Below are 18979 nucleotides of genomic sequence, written 5' to 3'. Positions count from 1 at the left end.
GGTTCCACCTCGTGCGATCGCCCACGAACGCACGTCCCACGCCCCGCCCGGTCTCCCCACCCATGCGCTCCCGATCTCATCTTTCTCGCGTGAAAGGTCTCGCCGCCCAGCCCACACCACAGACTCGCGCACCAACTCGTTGGCATAGATCTTTCGATCCGCCGCCATGTAGCCCGTGCGGCCGCTGCATCCATCTCGTCGATGTTCCCCTCTTCATCCAACGCCACTTCAACGGTCTGCGCCGCCGCGCCGCCTCACACGGTACACTGCCTACCCCGTGCTCGCCCTTGGACGAAGTGGAGCCAGCGGTCGTCGCCCACATGGCCACATCACCGAACCTCGCTCCCATCCTCCACCCCCCCCCCCGCCCCCTAGGGTTCCCCCTTCGCGGAGTCAGCAAGGTTCTGTTGTCGCCTGATGCTAAATTTGTCCTCCTCAACTCTCTGCTGGCTGATTGATTCGCGATTTTGCAATTTTGTTCCAGCTTGATCGTGTTGCGGTGCTGCGGCTGGATAATGCCCCATGGATTTTGTGATTTTGCATTGCCTTGTAGCTTTGGATTATTCCTGATGTATGATCGTGTGGTGGTGATGGGGCTGAACATTGCTCGCTACTAAGTGCAGCCTTGTGTGCTTCACGGTTAAGCTTGATGATCCTGTCAAATTTAACAATCTCTGTTATGCGATATCTATTGCCTTGGAGGAATCCAGAGTCATGTCTTGTAAATTATCTTTAAGGAGGTAACGTCCAGCGATTTAATTATCTTGAACGTCCACGTTGTGGAACTAATTTTTTTTATTTTTTTGCAAGGTTCCAATTCCAGTAACTTGATCACAACAGGAATCATAAAAACTTATTTTTGCTTGATTCCGGATCTTTCTTGGAAATAAGCTATTTTTTCTGCAATCATTTGCTTCACCTTGAGCATAGGCCGTTTCAAAAGCCATATACTTTAAGTCACTATAGTTATTCAGGTTGTTTATCTATAGCAGAACTGTATGCTCGTTGTGTACCTATATTCCATGGTAACAATACCTGGTCGATGAAGTTGAAAAGAAGGCTCTATGCTCTTTGTGTACCTAGCCGATGAAGTTGAAAAGAAGGTTCTATGCTCTTTGTGTTATTTATACTTATATACTAGGCTGTAAATATTAGGCTTGAGTATGCTGGATAAACATTTCAGGCTATGTCAGGCTTGATTTGCAGTCAAAATACAAGGTGGCGGCGTCGATTTGGAATTCTTACTGATTTGAGAACTAAAATTATGATTTATAATTGTAATAGCAATTGGAAGAGCTCTGAGGACCGTACAATTCTCAGAAAGTGTTAAGTGCAGACTTAAGCGAAAAGCTTCAGACATTGCAGGTACACATGTTTTCTTGTCATACGCTTGTCGAATGACTGAATGATCGTTTGTACTCTTTTTTAATTCTTTTCCTGAAAAAGATACATGAAACTGAATGCGCCCTAGCAGTCCTTGAAGAGAAGTACTCCCTCCTTTCCGGTTTATAGGGCTTATCTCAAAATTTTAGTTTTCCCATTTTATAAGGCTCAATTTGGTTATTCCTCATCACATGTTCAGATTCCAGGGTGCATTAAATCATTGCATGTAAGTGTTAAGAGAAAATTGACCAATGCATATTCTTTATGCATGCATGCATTGCAATTAATGCATTGGTAAACATAAATTTTTGAGGAAAACAAGAGCATTAATTGGGTGCTTTTGCAAATTACAAAAGGTATTCCACCACTCACCATCTACCTTGGTTGGTGAGATTTTTGAATTGAGCCCTATAAACCGGAAAGGAGGGAGTATATGCAGGCAAACAATATAATAAAAGAGAAGGGTTATCTGATAGAAAGTGATCTTCTTAAAACAGGTTAGAGTAAAAGGGAACTTCTAAGTTTCTGTTACTGAATATTGATGTGTTGGCTTGAGTTGGAATACTGTCTATGTATTAAGCACGATCATGTTATATGCTTAAGAATTCATTCATGTATAATATTATCATGTGCAAAGGCACTGTTTCCTTTTAGCTTACTATCTAATTTGTCCGTTTGCATGTCTCCACGGGAAAAAGTGCTAAGATACTTATACTATACATATACAAAGGTCAACACTGTGAGCTGGACACACACTGCATCTCCTTACACTATACACTGTCCGTGTTTCCAACTCTTCATTTCACTAGCTAGATCTGAAATGCAATATGTGTCAGACTCTCATGCCTACATATTATTTTTGTTTTCTGTTGGGCCAGTCCATTTGAAGAATCCTAATGGCCATCAGGGTTATGAATTTCTTTGGTGGAAATGATAATGTGGTTTCAGAATTTGGATTTAACACGAGGTGATCGAGTGTGAAAGGATTATAGCTCAGACTTGAAATGGTTTCTTAAGTAACAAAGTCGTGATCTGTGAGTTTTCTCTTGCTACTACCAAACAACCACCTATCTACCTACATTATACTACAGTGAGAAGGGTCAACAGGGCTGCATTTACATTCTATGCTTAGGAAATGATTCCAAACTTCCGATTTCGCAGAACATGAGAAGGGCAACAAGGCTGCACTTTGTTCATATGCTAGAATTCATCTACATGCCATTATGGAGAATCTTTCAGGGAACTATACATTGGAGTGTGATTTTAGACTGGAGATTATATAAGTGATGCAATATATATAAAGATGCATGATATCTGTATTCGAGTGGCATGCTGATTCATGAAGATATTTTCAATCATTTGTACAAGTAAGGAATTAGATACTATGCACTTGATGTGAAATTAGGTTAGTTTTTTTTAATGATTTATGTAATATGTGTTAGTGTAAACGATGTTGATGGAAACGGCCCGGATTCCCCCCCCCCCTCCCTCTCGCAACGCTCCCGCGGGCGTCCGGGGGGCAACCCTAGCGCCGCCGCCGCCACCCTCCCCTTCTCTCTCTCCTCCCTCGCCGCCGCCAAGGGGCACGAGCGGGCGAAGCCCGGTCGTCGCCGGCGGCGGCGGGGCCATCTCGTCTCCTTGCGCGGGGGGGTGCGGCGCGGGCCGGATCTCGCCGGTGGGGATGTTGCACTTGTGCCGGGCGTAGCGGTGCGGCGGCGCTCTGGAGTAGGCCAGCGACGGCGGCGTGGCGTCGGGCGACAGGCGACATGGTGGTGGTGCAGGCCGGCGGGTGGTGGCGGCGGCGGCTGCCTCGCAGCAGCGCCTCGGCGCCTCGTCTGGCGCTGCGGGTCGCGGGCGACCGGGTCGCGGGCGGCCCTTCTCGCCGTGGATCTCAGGTGGCGGGGCGGCACGGCAGCGGTGGAGGTGGGCGGTGTGACGCCCCCGATTCAATCGTACACTAATCATGCATGCAAATGTGTACGATCAAGATCAGGGACTCACGGGAAGATATCACAACACAACTCTAAAACATAAATAAGTCATACAAGCATCATAATACAAGCTAGGGGCCTCGAGGGCTCGAATACAAGTGCTCGATCATAGACGAGTCAGCGGAAGCAACAATATCTGAGTACAGACATAAGTTAAACAAGTTTGCCTTAAGAAGGCTAGCACAAACTGGATACAGATCGAAAGAGGCGCAGGCCTCCTGCCTGGGATCCTCCTAACTACTCCTGGACGTCGTCAGCGGGCTGCACGTAGTAGTAGGCACCTCCGGTGTAGTAGGGGTCGTCGTCGACGGTGGCGTCTGGCTCCGGGACTCCAGCATCTGGTTGCGACAACCAGAAAGAAAGGAAAGGGGAAAAAAGGGGGGAGAAAGCAACCGTGAGTACTCATCCAAAGTACTCGCAAGCAAGGAACTACACTACATATGCATGGGTATATGTGTAAGGAGGCCATATCGGTGGACTGAACTGCAGAATGCCAGAATAAAAGGGGGGTAGCTAGTCTTATCGAAGACTACGCTTCTAGCAGCCTCCGTCTTGCAGCATGTAGAAGAGAGTAGGTTGAAGTCCTCCAAGTAGCATCTCCAAGTAGCATCTCCAGTAGCATCGCATAGCCTAATCCTACCCGGCGATCCTCTCCTCGTCGCCCTGCGGAAAAGCGATCACCGGGTTATCTGTGGAACTTGGAAGGGTGTGTTTTATTAAGTATCCGGTTCTAGTTGTCATAAGGTCAAGGTACAACTCCAAGTCGTCCTGTTACCGAAGATCACGGCTATTCGAATAGATTAACTTCCCTGCAGGGGTGCACCACATAGCCCAACACGCTCGATCCCATTTGGCCGGACACACTTTCCTGGGTCATGCCCGGCCTCGGAAGATCAACACGTCGCAGCCCCACCTAGGCACAACAGAGAGGCCAGCACGCCGGTCTAAACCTAAGCGCACAGGGGTCTGGGCCCATCGCCCTGAGCACACCTGCACGTTGCGAGGGCGGCCGGAAGCAGACCTAGCCTAGTAGGCATTCCAGTCCAATCCGGCGCGCGCCGCTCCGTCGCTGACGTCTGAAGTGCTTCGGCTGATACCACGACGTCGGGATACCCATAACTACTCCCGCGTAGATGGTTAGTGCGTATAGGCTCGTAGCCGACTCAGATCAAATACCAAGATCTCGTTAAGCGTGTTAAGTATCCGCAAACGCCGAACAGGGCCAGGCCCACCTGTCTCCTAGGTGGTCTCAACCTGCCCTGTCGCTCCGCCACAAAGTAACCGTCGGGGGCCGTCGGGAACTCAGGCCCACCACTACCTGGATGGAGCCACCTGCCCCTTCAGCCCCCATCTCCAAACAGTATCACCAGTAATGTAACAGTGTAAAGTATAAAGTATATGCCCGTGATCACCTCCCGAAGTGATCACAACCCAGTAGTATAGCATAGCAGACGGACAAGAGTGTAGGGTCACTGATGATAAACTAGCATCCTATACTAAGCATTTAGGATTGCGGGTAAGGTATCAATGACTGTAGCAACAATGACAGGCTATGCATCAGAATAGGATTAACGGAAAGCAGTAACATGCTACACTACTCTAATGCAAGCAGTATAGAGAAGAGTAGGCGATATCTGGTGATCAAGGGGGGGGGGGCTTGCCTGGTTGCTCTGGCAAGAGAGAGGAGTCGTCAACTCCGTAGTCGAACTGGTCAACAGCAGCGTCGGTCTCGTAGTCTACCGAAGAGAAGAGGGGGAAGAAATAATGAATACAGAGCAAACAAAGCATCACAAAATATAACAAGGCAATACGCGATGTTCGGTGTGCCCTAACGCGGTAGTAGGTGATACCGGTGAAGGGGGGAAAACATCCGGAAAAGTATTCCCGGTGTTTCGTGTTTTCGGGCAGAGGAGCCGGAGGGGTAAGTTGCGGGTTCGATAGGTTAGGGGTGTGTGGCGGACGAACGGACCGCGTATCCGGATTCGTCTCGTCGTTCTGAGCAACTTTCATGTTGAAAATATTTTAATCCGAGTTACTGATTAAAAGATATGATTTTTTAAAGATTTTATTAATTTCTGGAATTTAATTAATTATTTAATTTAATTCGAAAATAGATTTACGACGTCAGCATGATGTCATGCTGACATCAGCAGTCAACAATGGTTGACTGGTCAACCTGACCAACGGGTCCCGGTTGACATAGTCAAAGACTAACTAATCAGGTTAGTTAGTCTAACTAAAATGATTAGGTTTATTAACTACATTTAATTAGGTTAACTAATTTAATTAATTAGTTTAACAGAATTAATTAAGTTAGTTATTTACTTAATTAATTGATTATTTAGTATTTAATTATATTTATTATTATCCTTTTTTTTGTTCTGGGGCGCGGGCCCCGTTTGTCATTGGCCCAGAGGGGCTGATGCGGGTTAGCGGGCGCATGGGCGCGCGGGGGCTGCGGGGCTGCGGGGCGCCCGTTAGCGGGCGGAACCCATGACCCGGCGCAGCAACATGGGTGGTCCGCCAGTGGCTAGGCCGGCCGGCCGGAGCGGGGCGGGAGCCGCGGCGGGCGTAGCCGGGCGCGGCCAGAGGCGCTGGCGAGTGAGCGCCGAGGCGCGCGGGTCGACAACGGGAGCAACGGGGGCGGCGGCGAGCGTGCGGCCCAGCGAGTCCGCAGTAGCGGGCGTCGGCCGGAGCACAGCCGCGGACGCAGTGACCACGGGCGCGAGCGATGTAAGTGCGCGGTGAGCAGGGGAAAGAGAGGCGGGGCTCACTGGGGCCGTAGCGCAATGACAGCGGGCGCGAGGAAGAGTCGGGGAGGTCCGACGAGGCGGCATCGGCGAGGGGGATGGGGAGCGCCGGTGACGGAGAGGACCGCGGCGATGGCGTCCGGCGATGGTTCGCAGGGGGGCTCAAGCGGCGCGGTCGATCCCGTGAGGGAGAGGCGCAGGAGGTCCGGCGACGACAGCGGGCATCGGGGCGCCGGTGAGGTGCGGCGGGGCGGTGCTCGGCATGGGCGGTGACGACCGGCGAGGAGGCGGGCGGGGGCGAGCTCACCGGCGTCGGGGAGGCGGAGGGGGTCGGGATCGACCCGCGGCGGCGGTTGCTCGTGCTTGGGGGCAACGGAGGGGAGGAGGGGACCCCGGACGGTGGAGAGGAGGATGAGGGGGGGGGGTCCGGGCGGCAGTGGGGCGGCGGGGGCCGTCGGCGAGGTGGGGGGGGGCGACGGGGGTCTCGCCCCGATCTGGATCGGATCGGGAGGGGGGAACGACGTGGGGGGTGCTGGGGCGAGTGGATAGGGTTTGGGTGGGGGATAGGGTTCGGGGAGGTGGCCTTGTAGGCCAGAGAGGAGGGCCGGCTGGGCCTGGTGGGCCGGCCGGTGCGGAGGCCAGCTGGGCCGCTCGGCCCAGCGTGGGGGGGGGTGTTTCTATTTTTATGTTTTTTTTTTGCTTTTTTTCTGTTTTCTTTTCTTTATCTATTTTCTTTTCTATTTTATTCTTTTAACTTCTGTTTTATAAAATATAAATACAACTCCTAAATTAATGTTATAATTTATTCTACTGCCCCAAAAAGTTTGACACCTAATAAAAATAGTTTGCATTATTATTAATTATAAAAGGCATTTAATTAATTGTCACAGCTGCTGTTTTAATTACTCTAGAGCCTTTAACATATTATAAAATTGTGGTTTCCCCACAATAATTACCTGTGCATTATTTTGTTCACTCCGAACATTTTAGTTTTAAAATTTGAAGACTTTTATTGTTTGCCTGATTTTGAACTTGAATTTGAATCGGTTTCGAACTAACTCGAGATTAGCAACTATAATTGAGGTGACGTGGCATCATTAGCAGAGGAGCACTGTAGCTTAATTACCCGGGCGTCACAATTCTCCTCCACTACAAGAAATCTCGTCCCGAGATTTAAGAGGGGAAGTGCGGGGAAGGGATTAGGTTGCGAAATTCTAACGGGTCTTGTTGGTCTTGGCTACTCTTCTCGAGGAGGTCGATCCATTACATGGTTGTCTTCACTTCTCTGCTTCAGGTCATCATGGTGATGTCGTTCTTTTCTCGGGAACTCCAACGTACTTACGAATAGGTAAGGGGGCAACTCGGCTACGACAGAATGCTTATGAGGGAAACAATCTGGGGGTTAACCCATGAATGAGCATAAGATTATCTCTTGAGTCGAACATATCGAATACATCAAGAGTAAGGTACGAAGGTACAATAAGAGGTTCCAAGTGGATAGATAGTTGCTCGAAGTCTGAACCAGAGTGAGAAAGGGTTTCAGAGCAGCGAGAGTAAGTATTGCGTCTGATACCAGAATAGAGCATTAGGAAGGTGGCCCGTGAATTAAATACGAAGCCAAGCGCGAGGAATAACTTCGACAATAGGGTGTATAGGAAAGTCAGGTTTTGATCCTGTGGAACTGTGGGTTATGGGCCCACCATGTGGGTTAAAAGTAGGAAATGCGGTGACGTCTTGCACAATCATGTAAGCAAGGCATGTCAGAGGAGAGTCTACGGGTCATGTCGGCAACAACATAGGTACCAAGGGCGAGGGACGAAGAGAACCATTTTCCTGCTCGTTGAACGAGGCGGACCAATAGGCAAAGTTCTCGTCCATCGGCGGTTACCGGAAGTTATCAACAGTAGAAACAGGGTTACACCAGACAGGAAGGTACACCGAGGTGTTTACCTAAGCAGGGGATTACCACTGCTCGGTTAAGTAGTTTACAAGTAAGTTTGAACAAAATAACGGGAAGGAAAATGTGCTTAAACACGTATATTAGGGGTATATCCTTCCCAAGGACAAACAGAGCATGATATCCATGACAGGATATTATGTAGAAAACTCCTTAGGTAGGGGAGAGAAATTTCATGAAATTACCCATACAACGGTGTTAGGATAAACGATAAATAAAATTTAGCATCGTGCTTCAAATGTTCCTGTTGAAAATCGGAGTACCATTGACATGCTTCGAGATAGCATTGACATGGTCTTCATGTAAAGGTCATACTTCGGATACACAAAGGATTCATCAGGAATAACTTATAGAATAAGTCTTACAATTTCCTCACGAAAGAATGACTAACACTGCTAAAAGGAAGAACTATAACAATAGGCCCTCCGGGCAGGTGTGTTAGGATGACATCACCTTATCGGGTTAAAGACCAATGAATATGTTCAAACCATCACATCTGACCAAGGTTCAGGTATGATTGGTGTCAGGATACCTCAGACTTAGGATACCTGAGAAGAAAAGGTGCAACGCAAATTGACGAGATGACATTGTAAGATTCTCGGGGAAATGAACTATGGGAGCGGGTTTCTGAAGCAATAATTCATCATTAAACCAAGGAGGGGATGAGAAGGTGGCTGATGGGCTCAGCGACAATTCATCGAGAATTCCAAACGGATGGATTTCCACGATAATGTGAACAAGAAGATGACATTTGTCAGCTCAAATGGTATAATGATGTATGCTCGAGGAAAACATACACAATTAAACATTGGTTGAAAGGTGCACCCGAAATATGGGCTGGGTTGCACGACCAATGTTAGAATGGTGATTCAATAATCAATAGTTTAAGAACGAACGACCGACCATTAACTTCAAAGCAATAGGGTTGCTAGAAGTGCAGAATCCAAACAACACCGTTCACTTGTTGGTACCCCGGTTGGAATCAACACGAGGACCAAGAAAGAATGGTGATGGTGAGAAGTATCACGATACCAAGAATTCTTGAGAGGTGGTGAAATTCTCACAACATTCTTGACATAAAAGATGGCAATACTCCAAGGTAAGGGAGAACAATGCTGGATAGCAAGGATCTCAAGGTATAACACAAAACACGAACAAGTTTGTGTTGAACAGAAGGCAATCAAGTGGTCGATGATAACACAAATCATCGAGGGCAAGGATGGTATTTCTCATCAGGAATTCAATTGATATCCTTAAGGAGCTCGAAATGTTGACGATGATCATGACAATTCCTGTCGAGAGGTTTCATGGAGATGTAATCGGTCGGCGATGACATCAAGTCAAACGAATGATGAAGCGAAAGGTTATTGGAACCATGGGTACGTCACAAATTTGAAATCAAGTTTGTTGTTTGAGGTGAGACGATAAGACAAGGAAGATCGACGTAAGGTTAGTTCATCGTCGAAAATTGGTGCTCCGAGAATAAGGACCAGGTAGCACAGTTAGAATTGTCACGACAATGATATAGCCAAACAGGCTAGGAATGGCGTGATCGGGTACAAACTCGTACTTATAGAAGCTTACTGAAGAGTTGTTGAACCGTAGAGCGGACTCGGTTCAGTTATCGGGGTCTTTGAGTGTTCAATAACTCAGAGCCCGCGAAAAATTGGAATCGGTGAGTATGTAGTACTTGATGAAGAACTCATAAGAAATTATGCAGTTCCAAGATAATCTCGAGATACCAGGTGGTAATACTCGACGACAGATCAAACTAGAAGTTGAACTGGGGTATTGCTCTATAGAAGACAAGTGCTTAAACTTGCACAGGACATGATATTTAAAGGAGAACATGGTCAGAACCACGATTGCAAAAAGGCCAGATCTCAGATATAAGATGAACTTATACCAAGGGAATAATTGATTTTAAAAGAAGCTTCGATGAGAAGATGTACATCGTGTCCATGGGCATGAACGCAAAGTTCAAGGTCGACTCCCACTTCTTCAATGCATAACCTTTCATTCACCTCTCGTATTTCGAAAATGACATTAGTTGTTGAAAGTGTTTTTTTACCTGGTGCAATACCAGATAAATATGACCCGTGTAATCTTTCGGGTTCACACGGATTAGGGAAGGCGTAGGTTCAACCCATCAGGGCATCTTAGGAACATATACCACAAACTTCAATAGTAAATACCACCAACTCGAAAGCAGAGCATGGTTGGCCAAGCAGATGATACAATCTACCAAAGGCACTATGTATCAGGGGAAGAACTCACAAGGTGATTGAATATGAAGGACACTGTCGGATAGCAATCCAACAATGGATCGGGCGATCCACAACGGAGTTGAGGTGAGTAACGGTATTCCAGAAAGAATGCACGGGCATCATATTATAGAACATCGGAATAATTTGATGCTTAGATAACAAAGGAATTATGATTTCCAAAACAAAAGATCAGAAGCAGTCGCTCTGACCAAGGATGGATAAGTTGGATAAACCAGAGGCACAATTGGCAACAAATAGTTTGGTCGAGAACCAGCTCATGTTCAAAAATGATGTCACAGTCGGAAAGATAAGTTAGAAGGGTTGATAGATGATTGTGTGCATTCGCACACATGTTGAATCAATAGGATCAAAATGACGGTGTCAAAAGATACTAGTGAATATTGCCAGATATATGGGAAGCACCCATAATGCTAGTAGACAAGTATTTGCAGAGCAATAAAGCTGCTAAGGATTTCGGAGGATTGAATAGTATTTCAAGGACTTTTGTGAAACACCTGAACAACTGGGATGAGGGGATACTCGGAAGGTGCGAGAAGTTATTCTTAGGGGTATTCAGGTGGCAAAGAACTGCAAGGCAGTAGGCACAAAATGTTCTCAGGGTATCCTGTAATAACAAGATCGACTGAGAATAAAAGTAAGCACGACAGGTGTAAGTATTTATCCATAGGGATATTTCAGTGGTAGGGAATTGCAAAGGCAACGGGCACAAGGTCTCAAGAGAAAATCGAAGAGTATCTTCGAAATCTTCTGGTGCAGTCGGTGATCATCTGGACTGAAGGGCCTCTCCGGGAGAAAGTATTTTCGAGAACCTAATGTTAGATTTTTGTAAAAATCGTTTAACCCGAATAGAAGAGAGTTCAGAATCCCAGAGTAAAGGTCGAGGAATAAAAGATCCTAATACCTCCCGACGGCGACGTGGGCCCATGGGCCACACAGCCATGTTAGTAAAAGTTTTTCAACGACTAGACTCGACTTCGGCCAAGGAGTTGGAAAGGGGGATTCCTACAGGCAGTCGGCTCTGATACCAACTTGTGACGCCCCCGATTCAATCATACACTAATCATGCACGCAAATGTGTACGATCAAGATCAGGGACTCACGGGAAGATATCACAACACAACTCTAAAACATAAATAAGTCATACAAGCATCATAATACAAGCCAGGGGCCTCGAGGGCTCGAATACAAGTGCTCGATCATAGACGAGTCAGCGGAAGCAACAATATCTGAGTACAGACATAAGTTAAACAAGTTTGCCTTAAGAAGGCTAGCACAAACTGGATACAGATCGAAAGAGGCGCAGGCCTCCTGCCTGGGATCCTCCTAACTACTCCTGGACGTCGTCAGCGGGCTGCACGTAGTAGTAGGCACCTCCGGTGTAGTAGGGGTCGTCGTCGACGGTGGCGTCTGGCTCCGGGACTCCAGCATCTGGTTGCGACAACCAGAAAGAAAGGAAAGGGGAAAAAGGGGGGAGAAAGCAACCGTGAGTACTCATCCAAAGTACTCGCAAGCAAGGAACTACACTACATATGCATGGGTATATGTGTAAGGAGGCCATATCGGTGGACTGAACTGCAGAATGCCAGAATAAAAGGGGGGTAGCTAGTCTTATCGAAGACTACGCTTCTAGCAGCCTCCGTCTTGCAGCATGTAGAAGAGAGTAGGTTGAAGTCCTCCAAGTAGCATCTCCAAGTAGCATCTCCAAGTAGCATCGCATAGCATAATCCTACCCGGCGATCCTCTCCTCGTCGCCCTGCGGAAAAGCGATCACCGGGTTATCTGTGGAACTTGGAAGGGTGTGTTTTATTAAGTATCCGGTTCTAGTTGTCATAAGGTCAAGGTACAACTCCAAGTCGTCCTATTACCGAAGATCACGGCTATTCGAATAGATTAACTTCCCTGCAGGGGTGCACCACATAGCCCAACACGCTCGATCCCATTTGGCCGGACACACTTTCCTGGGTCATGCCCGGCCTCGGAAGATCAACACGTCGCAGCCCCACCTAGGCACAACAGAGAGGCCAGCACGCCGGTCTAAACCTAAGCGCGCAGGGGTCTGGGCCCATCGCCCTGAGCACACCTGCACGTTGCGAGGGCGGCCGGAAGCAGACCTAGCCTAGTAGGCGTTCCAGTCCAATCCGGCGCGCGCCGCTCCGTCGCTGACGTCTGAAGTGCTTCGGCTGATACCACGACGTCGGGATACCCATAACTACTCCCGCGTAGATGGTTAGTGCGTATAGGCTCGTAGCCGACTCAGATCAAATACCAAGATCTCGTTAAGCGTGTTAAGTATCCGCGAACGCCGAACAGGGCCAGGCCCACCTGTCTCCTAGGTGGTCTCAACCTGCCCTGTCGCTCCGCCACAAAGTAACCGTCGGGGGCCGTCGGGAACTCAGGCCCACCACTACCTGGATGGAGCCACCTGCCCCTTCAGCCCCCATCTCCAAACAGTATCACCAGTAATGTAACAGTGTAAAGTATAAAGTATATGCCCGTGATCACCTCCCGAAGTGATCACAACCCAGTAGTATAGCATAGCAGACGGACAAGAGTGTAGGGTCACTGATGATGAACTAGCATCCTATACTAAGCATTTAGGATTGCGGGTAAGGTATCAATGACTGTAGCAACAATGACAGGCTATGCATCAGAATAGGATTAACGGAAAGCAGTAACATGCTACACTACTCTAATGCAAGCAGTATAGAGAAGAGTAGGCGATATCTGGTGATCAAGGGGGGGGGGCTTGCCTGGTTGCTCTGGCAAGAGAGAGGAGTCGTCAACTCCGTAGTCGAACTGGTCAACAGCAGCGTCGGTCTCGTAGTCTACCGAAGAGAAGAGGGGGAAGAAATAATGAATACAGAGCAAACAAAGCATCACAAAATATAACAAGGCAATACGCGATGTTCGGTGTGCCCTAACGCGGTAGTAGGTGATACCGGTGAAGGGGGGAAAACATCCGGAAAAGTATTCCCGGTGTTTCGTGTTTTCGGGCAGAGGAGCCGGAGGGGTAAGTTGCGGGTTCGATAGGTTAGGGGTGTGTGGCGGACGAACGGACCGCGTATCCGGATTCGTCTCGTCGTTCTGAGCAACTTTCATGTTGAAAATATTTTAATCCGAGTTACTGATTAAAAGATATGATTTTTTAAAGATTTTATTAATTTCTGGAATTTAATTAATTATTTAATTTAATTCGAAAATAGATTTACGACGTCAGCATGATGTCATGCTGACATTAGCAGTCAACAATGGTTGACTGGTCAACCTGACCAGCGGGTCCCGGTTGACATTGTCAAAGACTAACTAATCAGGTTAGTTAGTCTAACTAAAATGATTAGGTTTATTAACTACATTTAATTAGGTTAACTAATTTAATTAATTAGTTTAACAGAATTAATTAAGTTAGTTATTTACTTAATTAATTGATTATTTAGTATTTAATTATATTTATTATTATCCTTTTTTTTGTTCTGGGGCGCGGGCCCCGTTTGTCATTGGCCCAGAGGGGCTGATGCGGGTTAGCGGGCGCATGGGCGCGCGGGGGCTGCGGGGCTGCGGGGCGCCCGTTAGAGGGCGGAACCCATGACCCGGCGCAGCAACATGGGTGGTCCGCCAGTGGCTAGGCCGGCCGGCCGGAGCGGGGCGGGAGCCGCGGCGGGCGTAGCCGGGCGCGGCCAGAGGCGCTGGCGAGTGAGCGCCGAGGCGCGCGGGTCGACAACGGGAGCAACGGGGGCGGCGGCGAGCGTGCGGCCCAGCGAGTCCGCAGCAGCGGGCGTCGGCCGGAGCACAGCCGCGGACGCAGTGACCACGGGCGCGAGCGATGTAAGTGCGCGGTGAGCAGGGGAAAGAGAGGCGGGGCTCACTGGGGCCGTAGGGCAATGACAGCGGGCGCGAGGAAGAGTCGGGGAGGTCCGACGAGGCGGCATCGGCGAGGGGGATGGGGAGCGCCGGTGACGGAGAGGACTGCGGCGATGGCGTCCGGCGATGGTTCGCAGGGGGGCTCAAGCGGCGCGGTCGATCCCGTGAGGGAGAGGCGCAGGAGGTCCGGCGACGACAGCGGGCATCGGGGCGCCGGTGAGGTGCGGCGGGGCGGCGCTCGGCATGGGCGGTGACGACCGGCGAGGAGGCGGGCGGGGGCGAGCTCGCCGGCGTCGGGGAGGCGGAGGGGGTCGGGATCGACCCGCAGCGGCGGTTGCTCGTGCTTGGGGGCGACGGAGGGGAGGAGGGGACCCCGGACGGTGGAGAGGAGGATGAGGGGGGGGGTCCGGGCGGCAGTGGGGCGGCGGGGGCCGTCGGCGAGGTGGGGGGGGCGACGGGGGTCTCGCCCCGATCTGGATCGGATCGGGAGGGGGGGGGACGACGTGAGGGGTGCTGGGGCGAGTGGATAGGGTTTGGGTGGGGGATAGGGTTCGGGGAGGTGGCCTTGTAGGCCAGAGAGGAGGGCCGGCTGGGCCTGGTGGGCCGGCCGGTGCGGAGGCCAGCTGGGCCGCTCGGCCCAGCGTGGGGGGGGGGGTGTTTCTATTTTTATGTTTTTTTTTGCTTTGTTTTCTGTTTTCTTTTCTTTATCTATTTTCTTTTCTATTTTATTCTTTTAACTTCTGTTTTATAAAATATAAATACAACTCCTAAATTAATGTTATAATTTATTCTACTGCCCCAAAAAGTTTGACACCTAATAAAAATAGTTTGCATTATTATTAATTATAAAAGGCATTTAATTAATTGTCACAGCTGCTGTTTTAATTACTCTAGAGCCTTTAACATATTATAAAATTGTGGTTTCCCCACAATAATTACCTGTGCATTATTTTGTTCACTCCGAACATTTTAGTTTTAAAATTTGAAGACTTTTATTGTTTGCCTGATTTTGAACTTGAATTTGAATCGGTTTCGAACTAACTCGAGATTAGCAACTATAATTGAGGTGACGTGGCATCATTAGCAGAGGAGCACTGTAGCTTAATTACCCGGGCGTCACAGGCGGCCCTTGTCCAGCCGGGCCCCTGCGGCTGGACGGCGGCGCTCGGCGCGGGAAGGCCTCCCCGGTGGCCTCTCATGGATGCAGCTCGGCGGTTCCGTGCGCCCTCCTCCTCGGCAGCGGGCGGTGGCCGGCGCTCTCTTGCGGATCTGGGCATTCGGCCTCGGGGGCTCCTCCTCCTCCTCCCCCTTCCCCCGGCCATCTGGGCTCGGTTCCCCTTGAGGCTGTGGTCGCCGGCGGTTCTGAGGTGGTTGGGCTCATGGATCTTGTCCAAGACGTGACCTTTGGGGCTTCTCGGGGTGGTCCGGTGGCGGGGCGGCGGCCCTGGCGGTGGGAGTCGCGTCGGTTGTAGGCGGACTGCGCGACTCGGATGCGGGCGTGCAACCACGGCCGCTTGGGTGGCATGGTTGCAGGTGGTTGGCCGACCGGGGATGCAGCGGTAGGGTGGAGCACCGGGGTTCATCACTTACCTGTCCGTACACGGGTCGACAGTGGCGGCGTCCGCGGATGTCGTGTTCCTCCCTGTAGGCTCCGTCGTGGTGCTCTCACTCCTCCCGTCGTGTTCCGGGTGAAAACCTGATCTTTGGATCGGACGATGGCGACGGTCCGTGGTCGTGCCCTTCTTGGAGGCATCGTCTTGGAACCCTCGGTCCGGCGTGGTCCGTTGCACTTCTTCCCGGACGATCTCTCATCTTGTGGTAGTCGTTGAAGTTGTGTGTCGGTACCTGGCATTCTTGTTTCTTGCCTTGGGTTGTGTGGCGTGCGTTTGTATCGGTTACTTGGATGTAAGTGTTGGTGCTTTATTTATAAAGCGGGGGGAAACCCTTTTTCGGCAAACGATGTTGATTCATGACGAATGACATTTTCAATTATTTATATGAGTAAGGAATTAGATACTATGCACCAGATGTGAATTTCGGTTAGAATTTGTTATGAATTCTATAATGTGTGTTAGTCCATGATGAACTAGGGCCAAGTACAATGAGAAGGAGCCACATGGAGATCGCGGTTAATTGGTGAGGCATCGACTTCAGCTGGACGGAGTCATCCAGTATGTTGTATGGAGGAGATGACCATGCTGGATGGACCTGTGCCTCCGTCCTGCTACTAACGACGAGGTCGAGGCTGCACCTGGGCTGGGGCGATGAATAAGCCTGGGGAATGCTATTCTTCCGACCTTCCCCTTTGGTTGCAGGTATGCTCCTGCTGGGTTAGTCTGATTAAGAGTTAAGGCTAGAGATGGTTCCCGTAGACGATGTATGGTTGTGTTTTTTCTCATGTGATTTATACTCTCTTTTTTCACCACTGCATGGGTGATGTAATACTGTGTTTGAGGAAAATTTGCATCACTTCTCTCCAATTTTGATTTGTGGGTCTACTCCGTTAACTAACATTGATGCTACATTTCCCTCTCTTTTTTCTAATTTGGAGTGTGGTTGTCCATAACGGTGATTACTTACTGGCTCTGCACTCTGAATTTTATGTCAGAGATGAATGGCACCCGACTGACTTATGCATGCAACACATTTTTTTTAGTTGAGGAAACAACCAATGATTCTGTATTGGATGTTGTCTGATAAAAAATAAAATATGTTTTTGATCATGTTGGATATTTTTCTTGTAAGTTCTGTTTGGACGATCATCAGATGGTTCATTGCTCTCCGCTGATTGAGGAATACCACTACAGCACATACTAAATTGAGGAATCCCCGTGTCAGCATTAATGGTAAAATTCTGGAATGGGTGACATGTACTCATGTCCATCTCGTTCTTTTTTTGCACTTCCCCGATTTTTATGAATTTTAGCAGATCCTCAGGCATTTGATGGCCGGTTGTTTTATTTTGGCTTCCCATATTTTCCTGTCATTGGTACCATGCTGTGAATTTTAGCATGGACACCGGTGCACCGTATGTCTTACATTTTTATTCTTCTTTTTAAAGCAAAGAACATTGCAAGAATTTTGTAATTTTTTGCTTCTTTGTCAAAAGGCAAAGTATTTCTCATATCGGAATGATGATGAAATGCCAGTATTGGGAGGAAATTGAGATTAGGATATATGTTATGGTTTCTTATTATACATATGAAAGCCACCTGAGTATGAAAATATACTTGATTCTCAGCAAAGAAGCGTAGCCAATGAAGTGCCCCGCTCTCGTTCTTCTTTATTGGGTGTGTGGTGCAAACCCTGTCTGGCGGTCACCTATCCAATGAGCGTTGAAGCTCTAGCCCTACGTGATGGAGCCAGCTTTGCAAATCTTCGTGGCTTCCCTGAAGTGGTGTTGGAGACTGACTGTCTGGAGATTGTGAATCTCTGGAGTACTCACCGCAATGGTCGCTCCATTGTGGCACCTATTTTATTTGAAATTGAAGAGCTAACTCAAACCTTTAGATATTCTGTAATCCCTATATAATAGGGTCAGCAACCGATCCAGCTCACTTGTGTGCTAAGCGTGCTTGCACTGTGACCGTCATCGAGAGCTGGTTTACCGAGACTCCCAAGTTTTCTTGTCAGCAGCCTGTTGGCCGATTGCCCACCGAACGCTTTTTATGAATAAAGCTCTAGGGCATGATGCAGAATCAAGATCACTACATTTTTGGAGTTATGCTGCAACGGTTGTTACGTTTTTGGGGTGGAACCGTGAGATACCTGAGTGACAAGACCGAGTTCAAACCTACAGGCTGACTGCCAGTCCCATCAAAGGGTGAGCCATAACGAAGCTGACATCAGGATAAGAATGATCTGGTGACAATGTTAAACACTGACGTAGTTTCTCTAATTGAGGTGTCAAACTTTTGGTCCATGCCTTTATGTTTTTAGGATTACAATGGTGTATTAATTGTAACGATGCTTTAATTAATATTTATATGTAAATTCGATATCCCGTGGCAACGCACGGGCAATCAACTAGTAGGTTGTAAAGGAGCGATCTGGTACTATTTAATAACAAAGCGAATCCTCGTTTTACACACAATCAGGAGCGAACCCTCCTGTTAGCAATTAACAGAAAGGAAATTTTATTTTTAGATGTGTAGCAAGCCCAGCCAAGGCTCAATGAGACTTCGTGACATACACATAGCGCTCAGGAATCTAATAAAAGGAGAAGCTAAGTGAGCCCAGTCGAGGCCCAATGAGACTTCGTGACATACCACACATAGCGCTCAGGAATCTAATAAAAGGAGAAGCTAAGTGAGTCGGTTGTGCCTTTAGAAACAATTGTGTAGGTCGTGAGTTTGAACCTCGCTTTAATCAAATTATTTTTTGCTTCTCTTCATGAGCAAGCCCAGCCAAGGCCCAATGAGACTTCGTGACATACACATAGCGCTCAGGAATCTAATAAAAGGAGAAGCTAAGTGAGCCCAGTCGAGGCCCAATGAGACTTCGTGACATACCACACATAGCGCTCAGGAATCTAATAAAAGGAGAAGCTAAGTGAGTCGGTTGTGCCTTTAGAAACAACTAGGGAACGTGCCCGTGCGTTGCTACGGGGTAAAGGGGCGATGGTTGGAGAGAGAGGGGTGCATGGAGGACTTTGGTCGAGTGCATTTTTTTCCTCAACTTTGAAGCAAATTCTCCAAGAGTTCAGTTATTAATTCAAAGAATTTTTAAAGTAAGAGTGCACATGATGTTTTT

At 48.5% G+C, this 18979-nt stretch overlaps 1 long non-coding RNA gene across 9 annotated transcripts; it reads left to right on the top strand.

Annotated features, from left to right (window-relative positions):
• Positions 1–6: 6 nt before the first annotated feature.
• Positions 7–16595, top strand: LOC123092139 (uncharacterized). Of its 9 annotated transcripts, XR_006444305.1 has the most exons (5): positions 7–401; positions 485–1365; positions 2082–2162; positions 2262–2417; positions 2545–2916. It is a non-coding gene; the product is annotated as an uncharacterized lncRNA (long non-coding RNA). The 9 variants fall into 9 exon arrangements; XR_006444302.1 differs by having other exon boundaries at positions 485–2162; positions 2545–2922; XR_006444303.1 differs by having other exon boundaries at positions 2262–2920.
• The last annotated feature ends 2384 nt before the right edge of the window (positions 16596–18979 follow it).

This window comes from Triticum aestivum, chromosome 4B (assembly GCF_018294505.1).
Source record: "Triticum aestivum cultivar Chinese Spring chromosome 4B, IWGSC CS RefSeq v2.1, whole genome shotgun sequence".
Lineage (NCBI taxonomy): Eukaryota > Viridiplantae > Streptophyta > Magnoliopsida > Poales > Poaceae > Triticum > Triticum aestivum.
The sequence above is the reverse complement of the archived record's forward strand: the minus strand, read 5'-3'. Positions and strand labels throughout refer to the sequence as shown.